This window comes from Acomys minous (assembly GCF_964271855.1).
Source record: "Acomys minous genome assembly, chromosome: 1".
In the NCBI taxonomy this organism is placed as follows: domain Eukaryota; kingdom Metazoa; phylum Chordata; class Mammalia; order Rodentia; family Muridae; genus Acomys; species Acomys minous.
This window is the reverse complement of record NC_140483.1, coordinates 62,410,448-62,416,479: the sequence shown is the minus strand read 5'-3', so window position 1 is coordinate 62,416,479 and position 6,032 is coordinate 62,410,448.

Genomic DNA, 6,032 nt, shown 5'->3' with positions numbered 1-6,032 from the left:
GAAGACTGATTGAAAAAGACACCTGCTGTTGATGTCTGGCCTCCATGTGAACACACACACACACACACACACACACACACACACACACACACACACATGCACACACATGTACATATACATACCGACACATGAAAAAAATCATCAAGCAAATATTTTAAATGGCTATAATATAAAAATTAACAACACAGCGGGAGAAACTTCAAGTTCAGGGCCAATTCAGCTGATATTCGTGTCCCTAAAGAAGTTGACTCGGCTTCCTTGATTTTTTTTCCCACTAAAGCACATGACGGATATGATGGGGACACGTGTGGGAATCACAGAAACAGCATCCCCGTCCTCAGGAAAGCTTTGAGCAGCCATTGCCTTTTTGTTTCTAGCCACAGTCTATACAGAGAACACAGTTGGTCATCTGTAAGTGGCGCTTGAGTAGCCTCTGCGGTAGCCTCCAGGCATCGCTCCCTCCTATGCACAATCCTAAATGTTTTGATAGCCAGTTGACTGCACTCACTTAAAACAAGGAAGGTTATCACACTGCCACAAGTGGAGACCTAAAATGTACCTGTCTTGTTTCGTTTCCATAAATCAGCCCTGAGGGGAAAAAGTTTTGGAACTCTGATGCTGGCAAACAACGCAACAGAGAAATGGCAACGGTTTGCACGACTCTCCCAGAAGCCACCTGGAGCTCATGAACAGGATCAGAAGCCGAGCATCAAAGGCAATCACGAAGAGCCTGCATCAAAGAAAAGGCAGAGGGGAAGATCTGGTTAGCTCTTGACTCTCTCCTCATTGCCTGTTAACCTCCTGAAACATGTATGTTCATGTACACACATGCATTTGTGCAAAGACACTCATATGCATACTAATAACTCACCCTGAAGCGCTCTCTCTCTCTCTCTCTCTCTCTCTCTCTCTCTCTCTCTCTCTCTCTCTCACACACACACACACACACACACACACACACACACACACATACACACACACACACATACACACACACACACACACACACACACACACAAATGATGTGGTGGAAATAGCTTGCACTCTCAGTCACTTCAAAGGACTCATAGTTGTCCATCAATCACCAGCTCTGACTTGTACATTTCTCCTGTGAATGAAATGATTCATTTGTCTAAAGCCGATTCAACCCCTTTGTCACTATGTACCTAACAATGATTGATTCAGAGCTCCAGGCTCTGGGCTGCATGGGCCTCTTTTTTGGTGGCAGCTTCCAAACTCCACCCCCAAAATGCAGTTAGTTGGAATTCCTGTAGAGGATGGTGCTCTGTGAGCTTCTCTTGAGGGTAATAGGACAACAGCGGAAACAAAGAAACGATACCACCCAAGTGTAGTTTGGTGAAGCAATGAGTTTCAGTGGGGTTAGTTACGGGAATCTAAGCAACTTACGGGCAGCTATACTGCTGAAGAAACGGCCCCTGTCTGTCTCTCTGTCTTTCTCTCTGTCTCCCAGCAAATGCTGCCGGTTTATAAACCTCTCGGGAGGCAAGGATTGTGAAATTGTGAGGTTTCCCTAAAGTTCTTTTCTTTTAATCTTCCTAACAGGTTTTAATTGGAAAGGTAGGCGGTTATCAAATACTCTACCTGAACTCACAGAGCTAACCAAGTGCTGGAATCAAAATAAGACTCCTGGTTGAACATGTCTTCAATAATAGAATATATTCTCCCAAGAAAGGAAAAAGGGAGGCTGAAATGTAGCTCAGTTTGAACAGCATTTGCCTAGCATGCATGAAGTCCTGGGCTCTGCCCACGGCACCACAAAAACCAGGCTAGGATGTCACCCACCTGCATTCCCAGCAGTGGGGAGGTGAAGTAATGAGGATCAGAATGAGAAGTTCAAGGTCATCCTTGCCTATAGAGTGAGTTCGAGGCCAGCTGGGGCTAGGGAACCCATCTACGTGAAGTAATGAAGGCACCCACGGATGGCAGGAAGAAGGGGCGGGGCGAGAGGAAACATCCTGTTTGTGCTTTCCCAATATCCGTCGAGTGAAGGGCATCTTCACGCCTGAGTGGAGAACGGGCTCCGCTGTAGACTTTAGAATAAGATCTCCTGTGCCTCGCTGCAGGCTGGACGACCTCCTGGGTTCCTCTGCATGCTGCAGAGCCTCTGCCACGACGCCAGGTGGGCAGTATTGATCACATTATTACTGGGTAACAAGCAGATCCATGAAGCAAGCGCCAGAACTAATTGGGTCTGGTTTGCTATAGATCTGAGTTTTCTGGCTGAGCAAATTGCAAATTGAATTAAGCCAGAGATGTAAGATGTTTCTGGAGTCCTTGGCGCAGTTGTGTTTCTTGAGATCTCTGTCTGTGAGTTCTGGGTCAGGAAGTTACCGAAGAGGTAAATTCTAGGTGCTTATTAATATGGTCTTTCCTTATACTAATAACACAAAGGGGACGGATGGGGCAATTAAATCAGAAACAAACAGTGCAGCCAGTCTCATTGGAGGCCAAGCACCCACTCATACTCCACACTGTCTATCTTTTCTCTCTGCTGTCTATTGGCAGCCATTTTTTGTTTTTTGGCTTTTTAACTCTTTTTACAGTGAATAAATTGATGCCAGTATTTGCAACTTGACATTTGCTTTCATCAAGCAAGACTACTCTTGTCAAATTCAGAAGGCAGCACAGGGTGATTTAGAAACATCTAACAACAAGGCATGGAGAGAGGCTTCCAGAAGCAATTTTGCACACAATTTTGAAGAACTTCCTAGAAAAATAATTGGGGCTGAGGGGGCTGAGGGGGCTGCAGGGAACAGCCACATGTACACACCCACTGAGTGGCTAAGAACCTGCCCACTTTTTCCTGAATGAACCCAGACATTGGGTAGGAGTGTCAATACGCCCGCCTAAACATTTGGTTTCCCTGCTTGACAGAGGCAATCATGCGCAGAAACTTTCACAGGAATTCTGAGTAAACGCATACTTTCTAAAGGAGGATATGAATGCTGCAAAATCCTGCTTTTCTGTATTATTCTGTCTTAAATATGTACGCGATGTCTGGAGTGGCAGCAGCCATCTTATAAGCATGAGACAACAAAATGAAGACCAGGAAAGATCAAGCACGTAAAGACGTTGCCCAGATAATGGTTGTTTTTCTCATTTGCATCAACAGCCACTTCTACATTAATGGGCCCTTCATTGGATTGAGCTTCTATTACTGGGTTTTCTATTGGCTTCATCACTGACATACACAGGAGACTTCCTGGATGGAGGAGGGTCTTATGTTGATTTTGCTTCCTTTTCTTCACTTGGCCCTTGTCACAGTACTGAGGAAGGTAAAGATGTGTGGGCAGAATCAATAAAAACAGGCTAACCCCTACAAGCCCTGCACACTCCTATAGGGAGCAATCTAGCTTAAAATGGAGACAGGTGGCCGGAATTGGCTTTCTTAGTTTCAAAACAATAGGAAATGGGTCCAGAGTAGCATCATCAAACAGAGAACCAGCTGGCTCCTCTGTCTGTTAGCTGAGGGCCTTCCTGGAGTCCTAGAACTGCAGCCACATCACCATTCTGAACTGTGTTGGTGTCTCACTCAGAAAAGCTTACTCTGTCTTCAGTGCAGTCTCCTGGTTCCAGTCTTACATCACTCAAGCTCTCAGTGTCACAGATGGGGAGAAACTCCTACCACACAGCCTCCAAGAGCAGCATATGCCACTCTGACACCTGTCAACTGTCACTATCAGGTATCCATAAGGCTACAGACATCCACTTAGCTGGGCTAGCATTTGCTTCTTAAAAATCACCCCAAACGGCTCACAATTAAACAGAATTCTCAACAGAAGAATATTGAATAGCTGAGAAACACTTAAAGAAATGCTCAACGTCTTTAGTCATCAGAGAGATGCAAATCAAAACAACTCTGAGATTCCATCTTACACCCATCAGAATGGCTAAGACAAAAAATTCAAGCGACACCACATGCTGGCGAGGATGTGGAGAGAGAGGAACACTCCTTCATTGCTGGTGGGAATGCAAACTAGTACAACCACTTTGGAAATCTATCTGGCACTATCTCAAAAAACTGGGACTAGAACTTCCTCAAGACCCAGCTATTCCTCTCCTTGGAATACACCCAGAAGATGCTCTAGCACACAAGGACATATGTTCAACCATGTTCATAGCAGCCTTATTCACAATAGCCAGAACCTGGAAACAGCCTAAGTGTCCCTCAGTAGAAGAATGGATAAAGAAACAGTGGTACATTTACACTATGAAATACTATTCAGCTATTAAAAACAAGGAACTTCTGAAATTTGTGGACAAATGGATTGAGCTAGAAATGATCATAATGAGTGAGTTAACCCAGAAGCAGAAAGACTCAAATGGTATATACTCACTTATAACTAGACACTAGCCCAAGGGGCATGTCCCATGAAAGTCTTCACTTACCAGGAAAGTGGGATAGAGGTGAGGACATCCTATTGGGACTCTAAGTGAGAGAAGTATGGGAGATTGGGGAAATAGAAGGATCCATAGGGTCCTAGAAAGCTACACAAAGAACACTGTGATGGGCTGATCTGGGCTGGGTGGTTCTGCTAAAACTATGGCACCAACCAAGGACAATTCGTGCAGTAAGCATCGAACCCCTACCCAGATCTAGCCAATGGACAGGACATTCTCCACAGTTAAGTGGAGAGTGGGGACTGACTTTCACACCAACTCTGGTGCCCCATATTTGACCGCGTCCCCTTGATGAGGAGGCCCAGTGGCACTCAGAAGAAGTATAGCAGGCTACCAAGGAGAGATTAGATACTCTAGGATCATATACAGGGGGAGGAGGTCCCCCTCAGTCACAGTCATAGGGGAGGGGGATTGGGTGAAAGCAGGAGGAAGGGAGGAATGGGAGGATACAAGGGATGGGATAACAATTGAGATGTAATATGAATGAATTAATAAAAAAATATATAAAAATCCCCCCAAACACAAATGTCTTAAAGGCCTTGTCTCTATGGTAGTTAATTTCAATACAGACAAGCGTTATAGTCATCTGGTAGACCAGCCTCTGTGGGTGCCTGTGAGAGAGTTTCTAGATTGCATTCATTAAGGTGGAAAGATCCACCTGAATGTAGGTGGCACTGTTCCATGGGTTGGGGTCCTGGACTGAACGCAAAGGAGAAAGTGAGCGTGAACTGATGGAAAGCCTTGATCTGGGAAAACCCCACTTCTGCTTACACGTTCAGGCGCATGGCTTGTTTGTGGCTCAAGGTATGTCCCAGGCCCAAAGACACCGAGGATGACAAGCAACATGGTGGCCTCCAAGGACATCCAAGGAACGTTCCACACCCGAAGCCAGGAGGTTCAAGCTGCATTGAGAGAATTGTCTCCCCGATGTGGTGATGGAGTTGAAAGAACAAGAAGCAGGAAGAATTGAGACAGACACGTGACCCTGATAAGTGACCCTCCTTTGGCTGAAGTCCCTTCAGGGAAACTGAAGCGAGGCCGTCTCTTTTCTGTCCTTCCTGCTCTTCCATTGAGAGACAGCGAGCAGACATATCCTACCTCAGTCACCTCACTAGCGCAGCTGGACAAACTGGAGCACCCCTACTCCCTGAGGAGGCCCCTCTCCCACAGTTCATGCTCATCTTAATTCCGTGAGATGTGCACTACCAAGGATCCTATTTGCTGGAGAATGAAACTTGAGGTACAGAGAGGTAATTTGCTCAGATGTCTCCAGAAGCAAAATCTTACAATGTGCCCATGAATCCTCAGCCGAATTGAACACGCGCTGACTAGGTGTGCGCATGCGTATGTAGGACAAGCAGTGGAAACTTCCACGCAGAGGCCATGTGTAACTGCTCCTCCCCTGCAACAAGAGCTTAGGCTGTGCACAGGGCCCCTCCGTGTTCAGCGGTGTTCAAAAGCTCTTGTCCGCTGTGGGTCTACTAAAAGCAAGCAACAGGTCAACGGACTTTTTTTTTTCTTACAACACAGGGGGTGTCAAACCCGGGGTGCGCATAGCAAGCGCTAAGCAAGCACTTTTCTTATGAGCCCTAGGTCTCTCGTGACAATTC